Raw genomic sequence first — 27,135 nt, 5'->3', positions numbered from 1 at the left:
CAAACCCTAAATCAGCGGTCTGATCATAATGGAATCCAAAGCAAGGTGCCCAAACGAAACGGACACGCGAATGAGCGCGTACGCGTCATTTGCATATGTCAAATCCTATATTATCGCAACGTTCTGCATTACAATTTTTGCGATTTTTTTTATGAGATTAAAAGACAGACATTTTTTATTTTCAATCGAAATCTTGCAATGCGTTGTATATTATTTGCTAAAATACATAATTTATATAATATAATATGTACTGTACATATAACACAGTAGGGTGCCCCCTAAATAGCTGCCACCTCTGTTCTTGAATAAGAAAGCCATTGCCTTTAAAGCACTGCAATCCTTGTGTAAACCATCAATTTATAAATTAAATTGTGGCATTTATTTAGACCCAATCTGCCCCTCTGTAATTATGCACACTTACCCATTTGCCCCACACCTCCCCTGTCCCACTGGGGTCTGGCGATGGTTAAGTGGAATAATTTTCTGAAACATGTTTTTTTTTCCTCTCTTTCCTCCTGTTTTTAAATGGTTGCAATTACAAGTCTCTGCTTTAGGCCCTGTCAACTCATTTTACAAGGTTAAGGCAAAGACCGGGCACTAGTAAGAGCAATCTCTCGCCTTCTCTATCTCCCCCGTCCCTGGGTAGCCTCGCCGTTGTTTACTGCCTGGCTGTGTGGACACCTTAGAGACAGAAAATAAAGCCTATTTTTGAGCCATACGCACTCCCATTGGGTTGAAAGGGCTTGCTTCTGTTTCTTATCGGAATTATATTTAAAACTGGAATATTGAGGCTGACAGAAGCCCTAATGTTTACATTTGACACACACACATTTGACACACATACACACACACACACACACACACACACACACACACACACACACACACACACACACACACACACACTAGATCGTTGTGCTATAATTTCATTCTCTCAGTGTTCCCTGATGGTCATCCCTGCTGACGTGGGAAACTGTTGGAACACACACACTGACTCACGTGTCCAGTTGTCTCTGTGACTTTCTGATTTTGTAATTTTTCATAGACTTGTGTCCAGTAAAGCCCTCATGCTGCCCGTCTTTTAGTCCCCAGATATTCAGCAGGAGAGATGCAGGACACTTTTACCACAGGCCAAGAGGGGTTTTTACACTTCAAATGTTATTTCATTTCTTGCAATGTTTGTGATTTTTGTATCCCTTCGGTGTATTTTCTGTCCCATGTCATCATCGGGATTTATGACTTGTGTATTGTTGCAGTCGAAAGCTCATCTGCTTGTCACGACCACACGTAGAATCGCCCGCTAAGAAATTGCACAGCGGTTCTATTTGTGTGTGTGTGTGTGTGTGTGTGTGTGTCTTTGTTCTGTATTTATAATTATTCACCAAGCGAGGCGAAAGATCAGGACGGAATTACAGTGCAGACGCCCCTTTTGTATCGCACCGATTCTTCCCGGCGATCCTACCTTGGTTTTAAAAAGCTTTATCCATCTTCTTTTTTTTTATTCTACCACGGTGTGCCGTCTAGCATACGGCCACGGCCCCCACTGTCTCCGTCACCCTGTGTGTCCATACTCTTCTGCTTTGAAGTCAGTGCCGGGTGTAATATAAATGTATTAAACTTAAAAAGTGGCATAAATAATTCACCTGGACATTGATTAGCTGTCGGCCTCCCTAAGCGGGTCGTAAGAGCCGCTGAATGTGATGGGCGGCATTGTTGGAGTAAAGTCTTTCTTCTTGCTGGGGAAGGCGCTGGACGGCTGCCGGTGTGCCTTAATTATTCCCCTGCGCTGTGTGATTCGATCGAGAGCTTTTATTTATGTGCGGGGCATTTCTTTTTTTTGTAAATGAAAAATGTTTTTGTGGTCATTTTAGCAAGGTGCTGTTAACAATTTTTATATTGAATCACAAGTCGGTTGATCAGTGTCTTAATATTATTATTATGCTGTTATTATTATTATTCAAAATTTTAAGCAACGTTGACTCCCAGTCTAATGAGCAGCATTCAAATTAATTTTGATTTTCTGTCAAGCACAAGACGGTATAGATCGCTTCTGACACCTTAGCTTTTTTCCCAGAGTTTTAGTTATTTCATGACTTGAGGGGGAAAGCGTGTTTCACTGCGTGGCACTTAGAATAATTTGTCTGACCTCCGGGAGTCGTAAGCGGTTAGAATTTGTTTTTCCTACCACCTATCTCCAAGGAGGCTGACAATTTAGTATCATTTAGCAATTAGACATGACGCTGGGCCCGGGTTAGTTCCCCCCCCGTCTCCCCCTCTCTCCCCTGCCCTCTCTCCCTCCCCTCCTAAGCCCCCTGCCCTCAGCCGCACACAAAGGCCGGCAGGAGCTCTGGCAGCCGCTTGAATTGGTGAAGTGGCCTGGGCCGGGTCACCCTTGCTCCTCTCTCCCTCTTTCAGTCTAACTCCCTCTATCTCTCCCTCTCCCTCCCCCTGTCTCTCTCTCTACCGCTGGCTCCCGGTCTTTGTTTAGTGCCGCTACTCTAACACAGGGGTGTGTGGGGAAGCAGAGCTGGAGATGAACTCCGATGCTGGGGGCTAACATCGCACCTCAACAGGTCTGCAGGCAGGGTAGGGAAGGAGAGGCTGAAGAAGGGGAGAGGGAGACGGAGGAGGGGGTCTGGGCAGGCCAGCTCTCCGCTGCCATAAATCCACCGGGTTTATTTACTGCCTCTCGGACTTATGAATGTTAAGATATTTGATGCCACCCCCGGCCCCATAATTCCCCTCGGGGGGGCTACAGATTTTATCGGCCACGGTTTTGAGTTTCGTCGTATGATTGTGAGGTTGTTGGGAAAAAAAAGAAAAGGAAAAAAGGAATTCAGACCGGTGGTGGGGGTACAAGTAAACTGAATAAAGACGCTTCCGAAACCCGTGACGATTCCATAACAAGGCGTTGGAAAGGCGCTGCGCTGTTGAGACAATAGCGTTTCTCTCTCTCTCTCCCTGCCTTCTTTGTTTGAGGAGTATTGTCACGTCCGCGTTGCTCCCCATTGTGTCGATTGCTACCTAGCATAACCTCAAATAAAGGCACGTTTAATAGCGGATGAAGAATTCTTCATGGTCAGATTAACGTAATAACCCCCCTGCCCAGCCTCCCTATTTAGCTGGTGAATCCGTCGGTTGGCCCCTGAATACAACAGTCCCTCCCATGTGTGTGTGTGTCGGGGCAGTGCACGTGGTAATGGATGGAGACAGTATCTCTTGAACATGCCAGCGCGATAAGCATAACAATGGCTCATCATATGGATTACGTGTGTTCTGCCGGTTCTCGGTGGACGTGGTTGTGCCAGGAAGGGACAGATAGCCGAGCGTGGATTTAAGGGACAGGCCTCCCCAACACCTTATCACACCAGCTTTACATGCTAATGGACCCTAATTGGTATCCGCAGGGGGTGGGGGGTTGGGGTGGGGGGGGGTTTCTGTCCCGGCATGGCCAAATTTTGTGCGGGCGCTCGCGAAACGTACCCTGGATTTAGTCAGCCCTTTTGTCTTGCAAATCACTTTTGTTTACAAAGTATGGTGGAAGCAGCTCTCCCCGCCCCGTCCTCTCTCGCTCCATTTCCACCTCTTCTTCCTGTCTTCCTCTCTGCGTCCCCCCCCCCCCCCCCCCCCACATCTCCCTTTTCCAATGTCTATGGACAGGAGAAGGGAAAAGGTGCACGCATTGATTCCTTTCGATAAACAACCATTGCGTATGTGCGTGCGTGCGTGCGTGCGTGCGTGCTTGCGTGAGTGCGTGTGTTTGAGAGTCAGAGAGCCAAGTTTGGCACTGTTAAACAAAAATTGAAGCCTGTGAGACATTAGCAGGCCCCGGCACATTCTCTCAGCTTAATTAGTCCGAACTGTAATTGTTCATGGTCTGCCAATAGGAGTAATGCTGAAGGAAAGTGGAGGTTCACTAAATCTGCCCTGGGTTTTTGAAAAACAATAAATCACTTGCATATTTGTGCCGTGATGCAGACGGAGGCGAGACCTCTCCCATCTCCACATGAGGTAAATTGTAAAGTCAATGAATCGCAGATGTACGGGATGGAGGGGGGTGGGGGGTGCTGAAAAGACAAGAGTGAGGGAGAGGGGGAGAATGGAGTACAGTAAGGGTTTGTTATTGCCTGGTGAATGAATGGAAAAGATTTGCGCAGTAAATATTTACTGGTTGTGTGTGTGTGTGTATGTTTTTTCTCCACTTGCGAGCAGAATTTAATTGTGTAATGCTGATGCAGTTGGCAGGCTTGCTGTTTGAAAGCCTTCGAACGCCCCTCGATCCCTCATTCCGTTTGAAATGCCATGCAGAGCGAGAGAGGACTAGGGAGAGAGAGGACTAGGGAGAGAGAGGTCTAGGGAGAGACGGCTAGGGAGAGAGGGCTGGAGAGAGAGGGTGAGGGAGAGAGCTGGAGAGAGGGATAGAGAGAGAAAGCTGGAGAGAGAGGGATCGGAAGAGAAGCTGGAGAGAGAAAGAAAAGCAAAACCGGCGTTGAGCCAGTGTGAGTGGGTGTGTTTTTAATTTAGATTTTTAACCAGTATAAAGGGAGTGGTGGTTCCCTGGTGCCACTAGCTCCCTGTTTGGGTTAGGTGGGCCTTCAGTTCAACCCTCACCCTGGCTTTCTAACGATTCATTCCATCATTGACAGTTGGTTTCAATAAAACAATTGCTTTTTTGCAATGCTCATCATTTCGTGGCTTTTGAATTTAGCTGATGATGTTTGGCGTTCATTTAGTCACAGGAAGGCTCATATTTTATTAAGATAGTTAAAGTTACCTTCTTTAATTTTTACGTTTTTCTTTTGTGTAAATGCCTGTTTTGAGGTGTGGGATAGTGTATTTATAAACTGTGGCTAAGAATGGGATTATTCAATGATACATCCTCTTTATTTTTTTGTGTGTGTGTGTGTGTGCTGGTGAGAGAGAGCGCAAGAGCTTGAGGCATTAACTTAGCAGCTGTGCACTGATACACACACACAAACTCTTTCTCCTATGCATCTCTATAGACCTCAAAACAAAGATGGTACTGTACATCTGGAATGCAACTTGTGTCATCTGTTAAACGCAGGCTTGCTGCGCTGTCGGGCCATTGGGATTGGGGCCTCCACAAAACATGGAAATCAAATTACCCGTTGTGTGTGGCTCTGCATACGTGTGTCTGCACATGGAGCCACCAGATGTAATTTTTGGAGCTGTGTACGTCGTAACATGGTGAAGCTAAATCTTCATAGTTTTTCCCTCCTATTTGGACGTGTGTCAGTTGGGAATAACCTGACTGGTTCACAATTAAGGTTAGAAAATGTGTTGAAAGATGATTTTAATTTGGTAAACTATCACTGACACACTCAAAGGAAAAGTATAAACTGGGGAATTATTTGTTTTAAAATTATTTGTAAAACAATATCACTGTAATCATTCCGATTCACGTCGGCTAATTGTTGCTTGACAAACACACATGGCGAATGAATGCAAATCTGATCGAGGCCTCGCTTTTTACCACCCAGCCAATCTGGTCTCTCTCTCTCTAAAGTACCTCCGAATGAAGTTAGAGTATTGTGATAAGATAAAGCGAGCTTGTCATGGCTGACTTAACATTTCAGGAGTAATGTTATTGCACTGCATCCAGCTTTAGAGATAAGGCCACGATTCACTGTTGATAACCATCTTCCAAATGTACAGTTGAGAATATATATAGTTTATCAGGCTCTGGCATCCTGTTACTAGCATACTAACATGTTTTGTGTTTGATTTAAACAGTTTTTTACCGTATTGGCCCTGTTGTATTTGTTGTATCATCACTTATTTTTTTTGTCGACTGAGCGTGCACATTTGTATGCGTCTGTATTGTAATGGTTCTGGATAGCTTCAATAACTGAAAGACTTTACTGGCGGATTCAGGAGGGAATGGGTGTTGAGTGAGAGTGCAGGGTGAAAAGCGGGAAATGTGTGTCGGACTGTGCCTGTGTGTGGGTGGGTGGGGAGGAGGAGGTGGTGTGTGTGTGTATGTATGTGAGTGTGTGTTGGAGGGGGGTTGGGGTGACACAATGGCAGACTGAATAGAGCGCATAATTGCTATTAATGTGGGAGCAATGGGAGCAACGACAGTTTCTGGTTATATGGCCGAACAATGCCGGTCCAGGCTACACATTTAGCTTCCTGTTAAAGACAACAGCAGGGCCCAAAACTGAGAAGAGCCGGAGGGCGGGGGCAACTTTTGTTTTATTGCCAAGCTTGACAGGCGTGTGTGTGCGTGTGTGTGTGTGTGTGTGTGTGTGTGTGTGTGTGAGTGTGTGAGTGTGTGTGTGCCCTTAACAAATCAATCAGTTTCCGCTCTCTTGTCCCCTTGTCTCAATAGTTTTATTCGAAAATACGTTTTTAAAGATTTCTGTTATTGATCTTTGAAAAAAAAATCTTTATTTGAATATCTGTTGTCATAATCTTTTATAGACGGCTGCCTAACTACCTATAAAAATCCTATTCAATCATTTGCAATTCTTTACCATTTTATTTCTTCATTGTAACAAAGCTATTAATATTTTCTGCCATTGTGGTGTCATTCAAAGTAAAAGCCCTCATCAGTCCATTGACTTGATGGTGGAGAGAGGAGACGGTTAGCTTCAAAGTAAAAGCCCTCATCAGTCCATTGACTTGATGGTGGAGAGAGGAGACGGTTAGCTTCGGCTCCTGCCAGCTCTGTTTAGATTGCAGAGTGTGTTTATTTGGGGTCAAAGCTCAGCAGTGCTGACATGGATTTTGTTGAGAAAGGAACCTCCCCTCTCACTTGTCTTTACAACTGATAGAGAGAAATCTCGTGATAGAAACTCAAGCTCTTTCTCTTTCTGTGTGTGTGTGTGTGTGTGTGTGTGTGTGTGTGTGCATATTGAACTACAATTCAAGCGTAACATAATATTGGCGTATTTAGCGTGCCTGTTTTTTAACTGGGTTTGTTTGTATATATTTATGTTTGTGTTTGTGTGTGTGTGTGTGTGTGTTAGTGTTGTCCCTGTTAGCGGTGTTACAGTGTTGGATGCGCCACCAGAGGGATATCATTCCCACTGTCCCCACCTTCATCTTCTTCTTCTCAAATCAGAAAGTGTTGCTAGCTTAAGCGATAGCAGAAGTCAAGGAGACGATGGGGACATTGCTGATATATATTTGCTTCTATTTGCGCTGTAAAGCACTGTCTCCCCCTATCTCCCCCTGTCCCCTTCTATTGATAGACCAATTTGTTCTCTGGGTTGTGTGTCTGTAGTGGCTGCGCTGATGTATGGATGTGTGTGACGTGCTCGGTTCATTGCGTGGCGATGTAACAAACAACCGATTAATGACAACAATTTCCCATTTTATCAGAATATTTTCCATTACTTTTCCATTACCTATTAAGAGTAACGAAATTATCCGTTGTTAGTTTTGTACATACATACTGTACATACATTTTATTGTCATTGTACAGCTGTGCAAGACAACATAACAAAATTATGATTCCCTTCCCTGATGTTAAAACTATACAAGAGCAGTACTCAAAGTGCATCCGGTGTATGTATTAACAATAAATATTAGAACACTATTCAAATACTTCGGTAGCAGACAGACTTCAAACCAACTGGCTGTAATAATAACATTTATTTAATGTCCGAGGGTTCTTCCCAGGATTTTGTTTTCCATGGTGGCACTCCCACTAGTTAGGTGCAGCCATAGAAATTTGAGGTTGCGGCTAGCTCGGGTTATTGGTTTTAACAAAGAAGGATTTTAATAATGTATTTAACAGCTTTTTAAATGATGGCAAATTTTTTAATAAACATGAATAACACTGGTAGCAATCTTTTTTCAATTTCTGGCAATATCCGCAATAGTGCCAGTGTGTTTTGTTGCTAGCACTAGTCCTGCTATGCAATTTCATCAAAACTATTCATAATGCTCAAACCACTTTATTTGTACTCTCCTAACATGGAAGGCGTTTGTTTTTGAAAAACGTTTGGGCTACGTTGAAGCTATGCCAAGAGGCTTGGACTGATTAGTGGATCTGAAAGCCACTGACGCCCACGCAGATATCAATCAATACATTGGCCAAATGTAATTTAATCAGCTTAATCACATAGGCCAAATACAGCAAAAAAATGCATAGCCTCTCAAACCACACTGTTGCAACATTATTGTGTGTGTGTGTGTGTGTGTGTGTGTGTGTGTGTGCATATGCCAGTTAACATATGTGTATTTATTTGGCTGTGTGTGTAGTACGTGCCTGCCTTGGGCGGTAATGATCACGTTGCAATAGATAATGACTGATTTTGCGTGCACAGTACACTTGATGTGTCAGAACAATCTAGTAGGCTCCATTGTAACCCTGCCCCCCAACCCCCCGTCCGTGCCAGTGTCTTGCTACACTTCCTATACTAAGTAAATAATTGTACACCTTTGCGAAGAGATTACACAATGTGGCCAGAGATGTCTGCCATCCCAGAATATCAGCTTGCATCTTAACTGTTCTCCAAGAAAATAATAATCTTAAAACACAATAGTTTGTGTTTTAGTTTTAGTATTGGAGCAGGTATCTATAAGCAGGTGTTCAGCAGTATATGACCAGGTATCTATAAGCAGGTGTTTAGCAGTATTGGAGCAGGTATCTATTAGCAGGTGTATAGCAGTATTGGAGCAGGTATCTATAAGCAGGTGTTTCACCAGTATTGGGGCAGGTATCTATTAGCAGTATTAGTGTCCTGCAGTATTTGAGCAGGTATCTATAAGCAGGTGTATAGCAGTATTGGGGCAGGTATCTATAAGCAGGTGTTCAACATATGGTATGTTTAGTACAGCCTAAAAGGCAGAATTAAGTGGATAAAGAAGAGAAGGAATGACACTTAACGACACCCTAGCATAGGACCATGTGTGAATCAATCCCTAACCCTAACCCAGCTACTACAAGTCGCCCTGCAGTAATGATTTTTGCATTGTTTTGGTTCATATCTCTCCATTATGTCTTGGGGTCTTTCTCTGTTTTGGATAAGCTGTTCCCTCACATGTTAGTGTTCAACACATAATTAAGGAGTGAAAGGTGATGAAATATAGTATTTGTATAGTTTTTTAATCTCCTAATTAAACTTAATTGTAACAGTGTGTGTGGAGGGGGGAGGATTCTAGCATCATAACAGTGTGGAAAGGTGAGGGGGCCCGCGGAGCCTGGCTAGAATTAAATTCATCTACTAATCTGCGGATTATCGTAGGATTTGGAACAAAATGTTGGCAGGCTTACAGTATTTATAAAAACAAAATGTGCAAGGCTAATAAAATGTAAGCCCGGACGCTGCAGAATGCCATGAGACCTCGCTTTTTAACAGCTAGCCCCCCCCCCCCCCCCCCCACCCCCAGTTAAAACATCTGTTTTGCTCTGCCATGAGAGCACACCATCCCAGAGAGCTTGAGTTGCAAAGTTGCATCAAGTTGAACGTAATGTTTGTTATGCATCTGTACGTTTGTTTATGTTCCCTAATAGTATGCTAAAATATTTGTACACCGTCTCATAGTATGTGCGGCGGAAGCAAAAATATGGCCAGGGAATTTGTATCAGGTTTAAAAATGGTGTAAATCTTCTTTCTCTCGCCCACCGCCTCCACTGTCCAGTCCCTAACTCCACTGCAGTGTGTGGTCTGGTTGTCGGCAGCATTCAGGGTCAGTTCCAAAAGTGTAGAGATTGACCAACGGGCACTAAGTGAATTGTGACATACCTTGGTCCACAAGAGGTCAAAGTGAACTTAGGGTTTTTGGTTGGACAACTGTCCCGACAGTTAGACCATACGACCCGTTGCCAATGTGAACGGCTAAAGATACTGCCACCAGAACAGCCATACATTAGTGCTGGCAGAAGTCCTTAAGCTAGCAGGGTCAGTTGATGGTTCAATCCTCACTCTACCCTCTTGTTCAGGTGTTATTGAGGTGTCCTTGAGCAAGATGAATAACTCTTAACTCCTTCCACTGAGCTGGCTGTCATTGGCATTGGTGTGTGAATGTGAGGCATACAGAACAACATAATTCTGAATGGCTACAGGGGCTAGCAAAGCGCTATATAAACGCCGGCAGGCTATATAATTATCTAGCACAGCCCAACAGACAGCCAGGCAGGCAGAGGGAACTTGGCACAGCTAAGCTGGAACATAGTTCAAGTGTGTCATCCTGTAACTACTGTTGGTTTGAAACGTTGACCTGCAGTCCACCATTGTTGGTGGCGGTGGTGATTTCACTGGAGGAAGTAATACTCAACTTCCTGAATAATAAAATTGTCAACGGTTATTTTTTGAGGACATCTCCGGTGGATCACCAGAGATGATTATTTCAAATCGAAGCCATTGCTCAACGGCCTCAATTTAGTTTACAGTACATCCCGTACACCTGGGCACCCTCTTCATGAAGTCAACTCTGGTGTATTCTAGTGGGCTTCATTACCGAGTGTACAGGCTTATATCAGCCTAATGGCAGACTGGAAGTGTCTGAATGTGTCATTATGGGTTAAGAGTTCACAGTTGTAAAATAAGAAAAGACCTGTTGGAAGGTCCAGACGTGTATGTGTGTGTGTGTGTGTGTGTGTGTGTGTGGATATAATAGGCGTTTACATAGAGCGCTGGCGTCGCGGCCAGCCGGGGGTGTCCTGTGGTGTTGATGGCCATGGCGCCCTTTAGAACCTGCAGGCCTATTATCTCTTATCGGCCTCCTCTATCTTTATTGGTCGTCCCACTCTGAGATAAATGTCCAGGTCTGTCAGAACAGGTGGCGCCAAGCTAGCAGGAGTCCGGAAGCCTATCTCGATTCCAAAAGTAACCTTTCCCTGTTGGCTTGTAGTGCGGAGTTGCTTTATTTGTTTTCGAGGGCTGGAGTCAGTTTGTTCAGACATTTTTAAGTACATGATTATGTTGGGCTATGTCTTGTGGTCAAATTGGATATTTTTCTGATTTCCGTGTTTTTAGGTATTGGGTATTGAATATTTACCTTGATTATTTTTGTCTGTTGGAGCATTAGTCTTTCTGTGTAAAAGTACCTTATGTAAGTATTAGGTGTGCCCTTATATACCTCTAAGCTGTTGTGGCCCACAGTAGTTGTGTCAGCATTCATGCAGTTATTATGACCACACAATGAGAGCCATTAATTACTAATTACCAACTAATTAAAATGTCCATCCTCAAACCGTTAAACATGATCAGAAAATCCAGTCATTTAACTGCAATAAAACCTTAACTTGGATATGCTTTGGGATTATTTTACTGTTCTGAGGACCAAAATCACAGATAATAAGATAATAAGTCTCATTCAATACTATTGATCATTTATATCAATACATTGCCTAGATATAAGGATTTATCAGTCTGTGGGCCAGATTAAAATGGGTTGAAAAGTATCAGTGCTACCATCCAGATCTCTGGGCAGGCAGTGGCCTGAAGTGGGGATGCTACGAGCACAGGGACAGCTGGCAGGGCCCAGGCAGAGGAATTCACTGTGCTGTTTGAACAGGGGCTTGTCTCACAGCAAACCTGCAGCAACGTGGTGGGTGGAGGTGGGTGGAGGTGGGTGGAGGTGGGGTGGGGGGGGGGGCGGTGGAGGAAGTCGCTGTGTGTTTACATAGCTGAATTGTCCTCTGGGCCCTCGAGTGTCTAATGCACTACTGTTCAAACATTCACTAGTGACGAGATGACCCCTCCCCACACCACCACCTTCCCCTAACCCCCCCTCCACTCCCTCTCAGTACCCTGTCTCTGCCTCCTTTGTGTTGGCATGTGTGTATTGTGTGTGTCTTTTGGGTCTGTGTGAGTGGATGTGTTTATTACCGTGGATCAAAACAATGACAACTGGGTGATGCTGGTGACATTTTTGATAGAGGCCTCCCTGGTTACATTGTCTTTGCTAGATGCAGCATAGATAATCATTTTCAAAAAATATTTTGACACAAAGGAAATGGCTGCTTTTTAAGTTGCATTATGACAATTGATAAAAAACGAAAATCCAAAATCCAAGACGTCTCCTGTAACAATATGTTTCAACCATATCGTGATATCTGTCTTTGGGCTTAGATGCGGTATCGGCCACCCACAGCCCCGTTTCCCATCCTGCTACAGATTCATTCGTGTTAAAACCCCCGGATCAGCGATGATTGATACTTAACCATAACATGGCTCATTTAAGCACCATAAGGGAGGACATGCTTTGAGAGAGGAAACGTCTATATAGAGACACATGGATTGCCTGTAAGTGTATCCCACCGAACGTATCCAATCCACCAAGGAGTCGGACGTTGATGTACGGCGCAGTCGTCAAGCTAATTGTTGTTTGAATTACCTGTTATGATCTGGTGACAAATCTCCCGCACTCTCGCCGAGCAGAAAAAAATGGAACCGGTGGGTTGGCAGTGGGTGCCAGTGAGTTGTGTAAACCTTGCTTCAACAAGATGGATAAATGCAATTATTGGGCGGACCTGGGGAGGTGAAAATCCATTTAAAGCCTGTAAAGCTAAGCAGGGGCCGTGGTTAATTCATTTGGCCAATTTACGGGTGATGTACGAGTGTCAGGGTGCATTAGTCAGGCTGTGTGGGGAGCTGGGCGCTGGAGAGAGCCAGTACGGGGGGGTGGGGGGGGTGGGGGGAGGTGGGGGTATGGATGTAAAGATTCTCTCCAGTACCGGCGGACTCTAACGCCTGGGACCTCAGTGTTCTGCCCTCGCCCCCCGGCTGTCGCCCATTAGGGTGGACAATACAAATGAAGGCAGGGCAGGGGGGGGATGACAAAAAGATGCACAGAGTCAGCTGAAGCTGGGATTGCTTTGCAAATGAGGCGGGAAGAGGCGCATGCGGTCGGCTGAGCCGGGGGAGCGAGTTTAGCCAACATCTCCATACCTGGTGCTCAATCAGTCCCTGTCGGCCAGCGCTCTAACCTTGTAGCTGCCAAAGCTGTTGAGGCCATTTTACTGAAAGGAAAACACATGAAACTTTATACATACATTCTGTATCGCCTTGGGGTTTAGGTTTAGCCCTCATGCTCAATGTGATGTTGGATTAGGACTGATGAAATGCTCCAGAAAAGAAGTCTTAATATTATTTTTTTAGAGGCTTTCACCTCATTCATTTTGAAGGCTTAGTAAGCTTGGCCTTTTCATAACAACTGAACAGTCAATACCTTACCTCTGTTTTAAATGTGCAGAGACATGTAGAGTAGATTTACTCTCCTGACTCAGAGCTTCTCCGATTCTCTGATGCCTGTAGTTCAGAGCAATTCAAGTCGAGTTTCAATTGAGACGCGCACCAGGGCGTATTCATCTGCACCTAGCGCCAAGCTAACCTGAGTAACCAAACCGCCTCGGAAATTTAATCTAGTAATCTGATCTGGGTTCGTCTCTGCTTGTGGCGTCTTATTGATAGACATGTTTCTTTGTTTTCTTAAAAAAAGAAAAAAACACCAACACATCTCTAGTTCTCAGTATGCATTGCGAGTTTCCAGAGTTATAAATGTGTGTCTGCAATGCATTCGTGTGTGTGTGTGTGTGTGTGTGTGTTTTCTTTCTGAGGGGATGACTGATTGTAGCCGCGGTTTAGCTTTGCTTAGTTTGTGAGACTGCTATTGTCTCGCTGCAGCAAAACCACTCAACGGTTACACAAGCCGAGTGGTATGCAAAAACAGTGGTTGGAGCAAGACAGAGCTGGGCTGCTGGGAGGCTTACGCTTCCAAGCCCGGCCTGAACCAGGGCAGGGCCTGGTGACAGAGAAATAAGAGACGGAGACGAGGTCTTCTCTCACCAGAGTACGGACAGCTTTTAAGTGGTGGGGCTCCCCTTAAGTGCTCCTCCATTCGCTTGCTGTGTGCGTGTGTGTGTGTTACAGTGAAATATAAGTGTGTGACCGTGTTAAAATTTGCTTGTGTTGTTTTGTCGGATCAGTTGTGTGTGTGTGTGTGTGTGTGTGTGTGTGTGTGAGTGTGTGTGTGGCTGATTCAGTTGTGTTTGTGTGTGTTTGGTGGTGGGGGGGGGGGGTTAGAGTATGTGTGCGCATATACGTGTGTTTTATGTGTGTGTGTGTGTGTGTGTGTGTGTGTGTGTCCCCGGGTGTGTGTGTGTGTGTGTGTGTGTGTGAACACACGCGACTATTTGTGAATATGTGTGTGTGTGTGTGTGTTCTTTGTCCCTGGCACTGGATGGAAATGCTTGTCACCTGACTTCCAGGCGGGCGGCCCAGCCCGCAGAGCTGCAGCCTGGGGGAGTGTGAGTGAATGCTAGGGCTTGTGGAGGACAGGTGCCCCACGCCGGCCGGCCCTCCGCCGTGCCTGCTGAGGCAGCTGCCGAGTTGGGGCTGTTAAACTCACGGTCATGGTGTCGTGGAAGACATTAGCTCAAATTCCTCTTCCCACTTAGTTTTTCGATGGTGCAATGCTATCGCTAACGCTTAGCCGTAGAGGCAAAGTCAGGGGGTTTAGGTCCCACTGGGACTTTACTCAAATGTGTAAGGGGGCGGGGGGGTGGGGGGGGGGTGGGGGGGGGAGGGTTGGCTTGTTGTTCAGTTTTTGTTTAATTTCGTGAAAGTTTTGTCCATAGCTTTATTATATATGGTCAATGAGAAGAGTCTCAGTCAACCAAGTTTTCATTGGTTGGTTAGTCACAGAAAAAAAATATATAAATAATAATAATAATTAATTATTATTGTTATTTTTAAACTCCATCAAATCATGCTAATGAAATCGTACTAGTTATGATATGTACGGCAGAGTATGCCGCCAATATCCTCCAAAGTGTGGGATCATTTCGAGCGTGTAAAGGACGACCAAAAGAAGGTGCCATGAAAACTCTGCAAGTTGTTCTTATCATCTGAAACATGTAAGTAGCCTAACGTACGTTAGGTCAGCATAGCAAAATAACGTTATTATGCTAAATAATTAATGGCCTAATTAACATTAACGAATTGCTAAGTTAAGGCTACATGCAGCTACATGCGCTATAGGCTTATCCAAGTGTTCGTGGGGACTGTAAGGTAAATTACCCCACTTACTGCATGTTTAACTTCATGTGCATTTCACTCTATAAGCGCATCCACGATACTGCGAAGCTGACTCCCCAGCCTCAACTTCGACACAAAAAATATATAAAAAAATAAAATAAAAATATCAAACGTGCGACAACTAGTCGACTAATGGCTTGTTGACTAGCAAAATCTTTGGTCGGGGGTAGCCCTAGTTAATAGACGCTTAAGGTGCAAACTCAAGAGCAAATGGTGACATGTTGGAGTTGTGTGCACCAATCCCCCATTGCGTCAGCTGGAATGTATACCTTGGTATGTCCCAGTTACTTAAATCCTATAAGAGCAAAGACAGTGGTATCCTACAGCCTTGTCCTCTTCCCTCCAAGTAAAACTATACTGCAACTGGACAGAAGAACAGGAAACCTTGTGTCCTCTGTGGGCAATCAAACACAAGCGATGTTCAGGGCCATATTTTTTCCCTTCCCAAATCCTTCCTGAGGTTTTCCAGGAGATGTTCCTAGTACACTCCTCTCTTGCAGTTTGGATCATTTCAAGGATTGCATTCCCAAGGCCCTAATTGTAAAAATGTACAACTCGCCATCATCTCTCCTCCCCAACCCCCCCCCTCTCCCGAGTCCTTTCCTCACCCTCCTGGGATAACAACTGTTGGCTGCTGTCTATAGGCCAGTGGAATTCCTTATACCACCCCCCCCCCCCCCCCCCCCCTCTAAAAAATGCTCCAGAGTTTTCTATACGCTCCTATGGATCGTTTTACAGCAGTTTGAGTCTGAGGTGGTGGGTAGACGTGGCGCTCAACGCGACTGTTGCTGTTTAGTGGCGTGGCTGCCGCTGTAGCTCAGGTCGCCGGGAGGACACATGTTGTTCATGGCGTGGCTATATAGAGAGACAGACGTGGTCATAAAATGATTCAGCGCCGCCAATTCCCAGCCATGTCTTGTCTCTGCGTGCCGGGCCAACACGTAGGACGAGCGAATAAAGAGACACTGAGTTCAGTCAGTCATTTACCGTGCATTGTATAGCGGGTTTCTTATTATTATTTTATTGCAGACGGTAAATGTTTACTTGACAGTGATAGGCGTTTAATGACATACTTTTGTCATTCCTCTCTGAGGCATCCGATCATAAGTCATTGGACGTGACACCTACTTGTACAACCAGTACAACCAAAAGCATTTTACCCAGCAACCCAAATAATAATCCCCCTTCCCACGATCAACTGTAGGACTGGTAGTCAGATTGCAGCCTTTATCTTCTCCAGGACCCAAAGTCCAAGTGCAGTTATTTCGGAAGACGTGTTATCTGTCATCACCCCCTGCGAGGTATAAGGCTTTCAAATTTAAACGATTGACAATGTTTAATTTATTATTCATTGCCGATCCTCCGTGTTCAGAAAGATCAATGTGTCTAATTAAGTCTTATCAAGATGGAGGGCGGTGTCGAGTTATGTGTGGTCAGTGTTTGACTAGATGAGCGCACAATTTCAACAGAGTCCTGTTTCTTGGCCCGGGGACTTGTGGTTTGGTTGGGGCCTCCCGGTCAGAGATGGGAGTTGGTGTGGTGAGCTTTATGACACACTGCGAGTCGACCTCCAATTGCTCCCAGAGGCCAATCAGCGGAAGAAGCCAAGGAATGCCAGAGGTGGGAAAACATCCTATTAAGTCCAGAAAGTCTTCATCCGGGCATTTTCCAGATAGAAAAAAATGGGACGAATGCTTTTGGAGGAAGAAACCAGAATAGCCACTCATCTTTTCTCTGGCCCCTGTTTTTCTATGAGACGAACACTCGTTTTACATGGACCCCTGGTCAAATGCTTTCCCTCTGCTTTCCCATTCCTGTGAACTGTTAAATCGCCTGAGAAATATGGGATCTGTTTTCTGTGGTGCGATTCACTGTGGTTTGAATGGCCCAATATGCAAAGCATATATCCAATGTACAGGATCCATTTTTGGAAAAACACCACAAACCAAAATGTTTGGTTCAATCTTTTTTTGCCCAAACTTTTATAGAATAATTGGCATTAAAACGTACAGGAAAACATTGGTGACAGTTGATTGATGGGGTCTACAATGGCCTTGCTTTAGCGATCTTTAGCGCTTTAGCGATCTGTTACTATTGGGTGTATTCATTTTGTTTTTACCCATTATCCTTTTATTGAAACTAATGTAACTGTTGTGTCGCCCACAGTTATATTCTCCTAAGAATCGTAGAAGGTGTCCAAACTGGTAAAAAATCATCCGTGTTTGGTAGTGGGGTGGGGGGGGGGGTTTTCTCACATTCCCCCCCCCCCCCCCTTCGTGCCACGATCCCCTCCTCCTCAGAGCACCAGATCCCAGGTTTTGTTTGTTTGTGTTTTTGTAATTTGGCAAACGACATGGGTAATGTTTTAGTTTGGTATAAAGTAATCGGGAGAGGCCATCTGTCCGGTGAGATTAGCGTCTTGTGCGTAATTAAACGTGTGACCTCCGTGGTTGTTGGAGCAGCCGTCATCCAAGAGGCCTGAGCACCCTATTTAAGGCCAGGGGGGGGCGTGTCTCTGTTCTCTGTGTGGGTGAGGGCGTGTTACGGCTTCAAGACTAAGGATAGAGCTGGGCAAACATGAGCAATAGATGAAATATCCTCTATATAGAGGTTTCTTTTTATTATAAATATATTATAAATATATACACACACACACACACACACACACACACACACACACACACACACACACACACACACACCACAGGAATCAGACAATGTCAAAGCCTGTGTCTCAAAGCGTCGCTCAATTTGGGCGCGGCAGGCCGGTCGCTTGTGATCCCTGTGTGCATGCAGTGTAACGGTGGGCGACGAGTGAGGCTGGCACCAAGGTGTGGTTCCGTGTGCATGACTTATGTTCTTGTGTAAGAGTTTGTGTGTGTCTGTCTGTGAATGTGTCTACATTGTGTTTGTGTCTCTATATATCTCAATGTGTGTGTGTGTTTGTTTGTTTTTGTGTCAGCTTGCCTCTGAGGTAGCGTACGTTTGTGTATGTGCGTCCGTTTGTCTTTCTGTGTGTTATGTGTGTATGTGTGTGTGTGTGTAAGTGTGTGGTGTGTGGTGTGTGTGCATGTGTGCTCTGCTAGGTAGTTTCTGTTGGACCTGGTCCAAGGTCTGCTTCTCCTCATCTCTCCTCCAAGGCCTCAAAATTAGATTTCACACCAGATCTGGTGTGTAGTAGAAGGACATTAAAGAACCCCAGATAAGCTTGCTTGCTAATGAGGGCATCTGTGTGTGTGTGTGTGTGTGTGTGTGTGTGTGTGTGTGTGTGTGTGTGTGTGTGTGTGTTGATGTATACACGTGTGGGTGTATGTTAGTGTTGGTTTGTGCATATACATGTGCACCTGTGTGTAAACAATGATTCGGGTGTGTTTTTATGTGACTGAGCAAGTGTGTGTGTGTGTGTGTGTGTGTGTGTGTGTAACTATGCATGCAAGCATGTGTGTGTTTTTGTTTTACCAAGTGTATTTGCTTCAGTTGTGTGTGTGTGTGTGTGTGTGTGTGTGTGGTGTAAACACTTCTGAATACTGTGTATCCTGCCCCCACTGTGGCGTCACGGTCCCAATTTAGACGAGAGGGAGCGTACTAACAAACGCACCATGATTACACATAGGACGCGCCGACATCTCCAAACACATGGACGCACAACTGAAAACACACACCAGCATGGGTTTGCGCGGGCTGGGGACCGTATATATCTTGCGACACTTCCGCCCACCAGAAGGCTACCAGGAGGCAGGAGAGAGAGAGAGGGAGGGAGAAAGTCAAATAAAAGCATTCTCGACCTGCCAAACGAAAATAACCATTTTAATTACTATGGTTATGCTGAGGTGGAGCCGCAGCGCTGCTGCTGGCAGGGCCGGGGTGAGGTGGCACCGGACCCAAGGGACGGGCTTCAGGTCTGGGCCGGACTCCAGGGAAATTATAGGGTGGTGTGGAGGAGACTGTGGTGATGGTGGTGGCTGTGGTAGATGATGGGGGCATGGCTCTTGTCTCTCCGCCTTCTCACCACCCCCCCCCCCCTCTTATCCCAGTGGTCGTCTGTCCACGGACCGGCTGCAATGGGGGAGTTTGTCAATGTGCTGATTACTGAGTGAGTTTATGTTGGTCTACGTCACGGATGAGCCTGTGAAAGTTTCAATTACCTTAGCGGTTCATTGCGTTTTTTAACTATTGGAATTTAATTCGATTACGAGACTAAAATGTACGATTATCAAATGAATAAAAAAAAAGTATGAAAGGGCGACATTGTAGTCATAAGACCAATCTCACTCATCTTAACTTGAATGCTGTGTATCACAGTAAGACTCATATTTGTTTTTGTATTGGATACAAACACTACTAAACTGAACAAGGGAGCTTTTATTTTGGTGGAACTCCTCCTGGATCCGTTGCTTTCCCTGAAGAAATCACAGAGTAAGCCCTGTGTGTTGGCGACCTTGTTTAGCTTCAAGCTGTGGGTTTCAAAGTTATTGTGCTTCGCGCCATCACTGTTTTCACAGTCGGCCATGGATACACAGGCCTGTAGACTGACACACACAGGGAAAACAAAACAAAAAGTATGTATTTCATTCTTAACATATGCTACTTTAGGACTACACCTCAGCCCCCCTTCTTTCTCCTGCTTGTTTCTTCGTAGTTATTTTAATTATACTCTTTGCTAATGTTATTTATTTATTCATTTACTATTTGACCTCAAGCTACCTGAAGAGTTCCTCAGTCCTTCTCTCTCTCTCTCTCTCTCTCTCTCTCTCTCTCTCTCTCTCTCTCTCTCTCTCTCTCTCACTCTCTCTCTCTCTCTCAGCATGCGTTCTGATTACACCTCTCCAAACTGGCAATAAGTTGATTGCTTTACAGGGATGATGTAAGCCCCTGCCCTAGGGTACATCAGGTTGGCTTTCTGCTGCTTTATCTCCTAAAGCCTAAATTAACAGCTGGTTTGGTCCGACTTCTCCTGGATCTGACTACAGGATTAGGCCCTGTTCTCATGTGAGTCAAGTCGGTTTGATTTATTGCGGGTCTATCAAGCAAGATCAATGGCTGCTCCGTTTGAAAGTAAATCCTTAATCGCTCTTTTGCACTTACGTGTCATCATTGTGAATTTCTTTCTCGTTCCCCGCTCGTTCTCTCTTTTTCTCTTAGTTCTCCCTTTCTTGCCCACTCATTCTTATCCTTTCCCTTTTTCTATCCCCCTCTCCCTCATTTTCATTCTCTCCTCCTCTCTCCTCCAGCCCGCCATCCCTCCATCCCACCCCAAGGATAGCAGCTCTGTAGGGGTATAGCGAGTAGCCCCTGTCGATGGTATCACAGCGAATCACCGCATGGATTTTTTTCCTTCTTCTCCCCTCCCTTTTTCCACCCTCATTAGCCATCCATCGGAGCAAGGCAGGGCCCGCGAGCCCAGCTTTCACAGGCTCTAGTTCTGATCACCATCACCCCCATCACCCACCAAGCACCACCACCATAACCCCCGAAACGAGCCTCGCTTGCTCGCTTGTTTTGTCTCTCAGATCGCCTGCTCCTCCACAAGCCGTGACTGACTTGTCACTCAGCCCCCCCCCCGCGTCCACTTAAGCGTGGACGCCATTTTGTCAAGAGCTATTTTAACGTCTAGATCCTATAGCGTCTTGACAGCGGCGTCTGCATCGCTGAGCATGGCGTCGCCCGTCGAGGGTGTACATACAGGATATGGTAATGAGGGGCGCGCGAGCACTGCCAACAGCTTTTTTTTGTTTTATTTTTACACGCTTTAGACGTTTTCTAAAATATGAATAAAGTGTGTTTTGTGACAGTTGTCATAAAAGGGGGTTGAAATGAGGGGTAGAGACAGATTGGAATTTGATCTGCTGTAACTGTAACCGATATTTGCGGCATGCTGCGTTGGGCGGTTGTTTTCTTTTAGGGCGCTTTCTGGGAGGGGTTGGTTCCATATCTCATCCTCTTCATCGCTTTCTCTTCCTCTTCCTCTTGTACTTCTCTCATTCTCTCTGTCTTGGATTTCGCTATACTTTTCGCAACTTTCCAGACAATTTCAACGACAAGCCCCTCATTAATTTCTGACCCTGCTCACCTCCCCTTCATTTTCCCCCCGCTTCTAAAACAACCAAGTGCCTCTCTAAATTAGCCTCTTTTCTTGTACAACCCCACTACCCCCCTCCGCACTCCTTCAAGTACTACTTAGTACTTTCCTTGCCCCTGCATTGTTTCCTCAAAGTTGTCCTAAAGTTTTCAGTGCTAATTGATTTCGTTTTGTGTTCTCATTGGCCCAGTGTGTGTACGGAGGGAAAGGGCCCTGGTGCCAATCAATGTAAAGCTCAGGTGTGTTTACTTCCTGGTTTGGCAGCCAGACTTCCAGACCGGCTTGGGTGTGGGAGGGGTTGTGTAGGGGATAGGCGGTGGGATAGAGGGCGGGAGGGGAGGGGAGGGGGGGGGGGGGTGAGGATCCAAATCGACGGAATACGTGGGAAGGAAGGGCTTGCTGTCAGCCAGCTGGACCCCTTAATCCTATAGCCTTGGGGAGTGTGTGTGTGTGTGTGTGTGTGTGTGTGTGTGTGTGTGTGTGTGTGTGTTTCTTTATACGTCTGTTTGTCTCTAGTAGAGGTTTGTCAATTTTAGCACACCTTCTCCGGACCAGCTGTGCTCACTGTGTGTGTGTGTGTGTGTGTGTGTTGTGTTTGAGTGTGTTGTTTGTCAGAGACACACATAACCAGTCCTCTCTTTAACAACACACTGTATATTTATGTCAAGCCGACACAGTCTCCCCCCCAACCCCCTCCCCCCCCCCCCCCCCCCCTTGATGTTTGAGGACGATGGGGTGGGGGGAGGGAGGTAACAAACATCCCCTCCTCCCCCATCCCCACTCCCTTCCTCATAGAATCAAACGCCTCGTCCAAATATCTTACCTCATGCACACCGTCAGCACTTTCTGTGGCGTGTGTGGACACTCGTGCACTCGGATGCACACAAATGCATTGTTTGGTTGTTAGCAACAGCTACCTAGTAGCTGGCTGATTGCGTCATCCCCTGTCACTCATTAAGAGCAAAGCATGCTATTTAGCCACATTCCCTGCAAACCTGCTCTGTAGAATCTCTCTCTCGCTGTCTCTCTCTCTCTCTCTCTCTCTCTCTCTCTCTCTCTCTCTCTCTCTCTCTCTCTCTCCCCCCTCCCCTTTTGCATATATCAGAGGCTGGCAGGCTAAGAGGCAGGGACTTCCCCACGCCACACTCCGAGCCTTTGATCCTTTCCTTTGGAGGTAACATCAAAAGGAGAGGCATAGAAAGGCAGCTACCACTGTGAAGTTCCCTGTTCAACTAGATGGCTTGGCTGAGGGCTCCCCCCCCCTTCTCTCCTCTCTTCCCCCCATGCTCCCATCACTGCATCCCTCAGCTGACAAAAACATATAGTTTTTAAAGCCAAAGTTTTCATTTTTTTCTCCGACATGTATTTGTATTTATTTATTTTTCCTCCGTGCCCTCACCTCTCTTGAACCTAACTGTGACAGAGTACAACCCCCCCCCTAAACAACACAACAAACAGTAGACTTACAGATAGAATACACAAAGATGCACTTGTCCCTTTTCCCTCCTTTTTTGATGCTATTGAAGTCCCATCCTTGCGCTCTCTCTTCCCTCTCCCCCTCTCCCTCTCTCTCTTGCTTACTCTGTGTACCTCTCTCTTAGGGGTGTAACGATACACTAAAGTCATGGTTTGGTTAAAAAAAACAACCAAAAAAACATTTTATTAATTTTTTTCCGGTACGTACCGAAATGAAACGTGCATCGAACCGTTAGACCTGTACCGAAATATTTCGGTCCGAATACGCGTATCGTTACACCCCTACTCTCTCTCCTCACTTGCCCTCTCTAACTTGCCCTCTGCGTGTGATGGCAGGCAGCGGTACACATTGCAGCTGGTTGCATCAATGCCAAGACAGGCTCAACCGCCCTCCAACCCCACTCGCCAGCAACAGGGCTGGGGAGGCAGTGCATATGGCGGTGGTGGTGGTGGTGGTGGAGATAGATGGGCTTAGCAATAGGTAAGATGCCTTAGTTGGCACCACAGTGGTTGGTCACAGAATGATTTCAGATGAATCTGCTGTCTCCTGGAGGTGGAGGGAGAGGGAGGTGGAGGTGATAGATGGAGATGGAGGTAGAGGAAAAGGTGAGGTTGAGATGGTGATGAAGAGGGTAATGGAAAAGAGATTTAAATGGTGCTTGTGTCTTGTTATGCAGTGGAAATGCAACGCATCAATTAAATCAAAACAATGACGGCCCATTGTAGTGGTGTTGGTCATGCCCCACGCCGCTCTGACGCTACCAGTTAGTAAATAAGAGAATAAAGATGCTTGGCGTGGGTTCTCTTCCTTCCTCTCTTCTTCCTCCCTTTGCACCCCCCCTCCGCTTCTTCCTTCTTCCCTCGTAGACACATCTCCATCCCCCCCTTTTGGTCGGCATATCATCATCATCATCCTCATTACGGCAGTGTTTTGCAGGGGCCGCTATATCCACGTCAATCACGGCATGTGTGTGAAACACCGGTCGTAATGATCTCCATCCCTGGCTGCCTGCCCCCGCCGCCCCCAGAAACAACGCACGCTCCCCAGCTAATAGATGCGAAATTAGACTGATCAATACATGGCCCCAGTTCGTTATTGACGGGTTATCGCGACGTGGGATTTCTGGCCGAGGGGTGTTCATACGGGGGGCTAGGCTACGAGGAAGCACAAGGAGGAGGTAGGAGAAGAAAATAAAAAAACCTGGCAAAGCGAGCCACACTGTTGTTGTAAAAAGTTGTTTTTATTGTGCGTCGAGCCCCTTTTCGGGAGCTCCTTTCTCCCATGGATTTTGAGGTGTCCAAATCGAGCCAATGCCAAAAAAATGTATTACTTTTGGTGTGTCATTTTTTTTTCTTCTAACTATTATGGTAAGTGAATGAGGCGAGAAACGTTCAAATGTTGGACTTGTGGGCATTGTGAAATTTAACACGCATATGGAAACCGGAAGTAGGCAGGTCTCCGAGAGGTTAAGCACCACTTCAACCACACTGGGGGGGGTTTAACTCGTGGTCAGTCAAACAATCAGCCCCCCTACCCCGTTTGACGTATATTTATATGAAACTTGGTATCTGGGCCTTATTTGACATGCACAACAGTTTTGCCTCAAGGACCCATAAAGTCTGCCTAAATACATTTTTCTGTACGTTAAAGTTGTGGAATAACGTTGAAAACGCCTAGGGGCTTCAAACTTGGCGTGCTTGCTTATCAGCCTTGCTAGCATTAGCATGTTAGCATGCCAACTGAAAATGGCACATACGACGAGTTGGCTTATGCAAGCACACTCATTTTCTTCAAAAAATGCACACTACAACATGTCTAGTTTGTATTGTAGTTTGCCATTTTAATGTGTTTTGTTTATTGCTTTTTCGTTGTATTTTGTTGTTTTTAGGGCATCTTCCATTATTTATACTTGGCTTAAAACACTTCATCTCATGATTTAAGATGATTATGATGATTATGTTAATAGATGGCATCCCTGTCCCACCACATTCCGTTCAGCTCATTGTCTGCTTGGAGCTCACTAATCACCTGCTCTGCACTGTGAAGTGAGAGCGGGGGGACGTTGTAAAACACCATATTAAAGGGTCATCAATACTCGGCTTGTGTTACCATGTTTCAGTTGGAGGGGAGGAGAGGGAGGTTGTGTGTGAGTGTGTGTTTGTAAATATACTGTATATATGAGGGTTAATGGTTTGCGGTGGGGGCATTCATGGATCCTCATATGATTTAGCGGTAATTAACCATGAGATCTCCGTGCGTGGGTGTGTTTATCTCTTATGCGTGTGTGAGGTGGAGGGGGGGGGTGAAGGAGAGGGCACATCAGGGCCTCATTGGCTGAGGTGTTTTGCCGGGGGCCACTTGTTCGGGTTATGGAGTGACGTGGAGGGTGGTTGGGTTGTTGGGGGAGGAGGGGATGTGGCAGAGAGGGTTACTCACCTACCAACCTCCACCTTCCTCTGGCCTGAGCCGAGCAGCAGCCATCCCCTAACCCGCCCAGGGTCTTATTGTCCTGGTAGCATCTCCTGTTTTAATGAGGTCCTCTAAGCTGCTCCTTATGACTTACGTATTCATTAAGCTAGTGCAGCCCGGCATGCGCATACTAAATCAGCTGCTATAATGATATATTTAATGGGGTAGAAAGACCAGGGTGACATTGGCACAAGTCACAAGACCATCAGCACAACACCCAATTGGGTTGAGGATGTTTACTTTGTTGTCGTGTTGAAGATTAAAGGGCCTGCACATAGTTGATTGTTGATTGTTCATTCAATTCACTCTTTATTCTACAGTTTTAGTATATTCTACTTCCAGGAATATAATGCATCCAAAACTTCAAAAAGGCTTTATATAGTCTAGCTTTATTATATGAGGTTAGCTGCCGTTTCATTACAATTTGAAAAAATAATAATACAGAGCATATATAGCATCGTATTATATATAAATTAGGTTGTTTTAGCACTCTGTGGCTTCAAAATGTACACCAGTTTTTGCCTAGAAACCCTAGAATTACAATTATTCTGTGCTTCAGACCTGCTCAGGGAGCCATCTTCATGAATATTGAGCTAAAATGTCTTCAAGGTGTGTGTGTGTGTATGTGTGTGTGTGTGTGTGTGTGTGTGTGTGTGTGTGCGCCCAATACACTGAGAACACACAACACAGAGCCTGATTCTTGTGTGCCAGTCTTTGTTGAAGATTAATTGCTTGCTTGTACATATGTGCGATTCCTTCCCTTCCAATGCTTTCTGAAGGATAGATGTGCGTAGGTGGTAACGTGTGTATATGCATGTGTGTGCGTGTTGCCGTGCGCTCGCTTCAGCTGCATGCGAGGCACTGTAAAAACTGAGCGTACACATTCTCTTCCTGCAAGGCTTGTTTTCCGAGCTTCCTCACACTCAACCTGCCATTTAACTAATTCATAGTGAACTAGCGTCAAGCAAAACTAGACTGCCAACATCAAAAGCTGGCGTTCAGCACTTCCTCCAGCGCTGCGCGGCAAAACATGGAATATTCGAGGAGGAGATGTAGGCGCTGCGGCCGACTCCCCAGCTCTCCCTCGCCAAAGGCCCCCGAGCCCGCAATACTCTCTTGGTAACCAACCATCACTACTACCACTACCACCACCACCACCACCCCCCCCCCCCCCCCCGATAAGAAACACAGGCGCTGATTGCGTGGAGTTGATCGACTTCCTGCTTCCTGTTTGACCTCGGGTGAGGTGCGGGTGAGGTCGGTGTCAGTGTCTGGTGGTGATGGGGGTCTGTGTGTGTGTGTGCGTTCTCGTTAAAGACGGGGTTGTGTGTGTTGATCCAAGATTCAAATTCAGTACAGAGTGATTTTCTTATTACTAGGGGGTTTACTATCATGTGTTCAGGGGGTCATCATAAGAGGGAGAATGTAGATGAAGGTAAAGGTAGACCTGGTGGTATTCTAGTTGTGCTGGCAGTAGTATAAACATTACCCGAGGGGGTCATTTCAAATGTATTAGATATGTGTTGCATCAGTTAGCCTAGCCAGCTGTGGGTGAATTACAATAAATACAAACCCGACAACGGCTACACCAAGAGAAAATAACATGCACAAGCTTGGAACTAGACACCACATATAACTCATAACATCACTAACACAGTTTCTGTTTGCGAGTCACAACCACAACGTACATTTCTTAAAAAAAACAGTTTTTCCATTGTGCGTGAGGGTTTAGAGGGGGGAGGTCAACATAAGGTCACATTCAAGAACAGTCCTCGGAGTTCAGCAAAACCCAGTTCCAACTAGAAGGTGCTATAGGTGTGTGTGTGTGCTGTTGGACTAGCGCTGCTCTAGATACCCCCCTGATGCTTAACGCTAGCGTTTGGTCTGTTCATTAACAAACACTCCCACTGGCTCTTCAGTCCCCAGACTCTATTTTTAGAGCGGCCCAGAGATGCACTTAATGACCTGGGGGAGGAGGAGGGGAGGCAGGGTAGAACATGCCTACAATCAGAAAAGGGAGTCTTGTTTACTTTGTTGGCCTTGATGTCTTATGGTTGCGTGCACTGTCCCATCTGTGGTTAATGCGTGGTTAC

The 27,135-nt window shown here is 45.7% G+C and overlaps 1 protein-coding gene across 1 annotated transcript in view; it reads left to right on the top strand.

Annotated features, from left to right (window-relative positions):
- The window catches only part of tcf7l2 (transcription factor 7 like 2), a 45,637-nt gene that overhangs the window by 1,553 nt on the left and 16,949 nt on the right, over nt 1-27,135 (top strand). The window lies entirely within an intron of this gene.

Source organism: Micromesistius poutassou, assembly GCF_964030765.1.
Source record: "Micromesistius poutassou genome assembly, chromosome: 21".
Taxonomy (NCBI): Eukaryota; Metazoa; Chordata; class Actinopteri; order Gadiformes; family Gadidae; genus Micromesistius; species Micromesistius poutassou.
The sequence above is the reverse complement of the archived record's forward strand: the minus strand, read 5'-3'. Positions and strand labels throughout refer to the sequence as shown.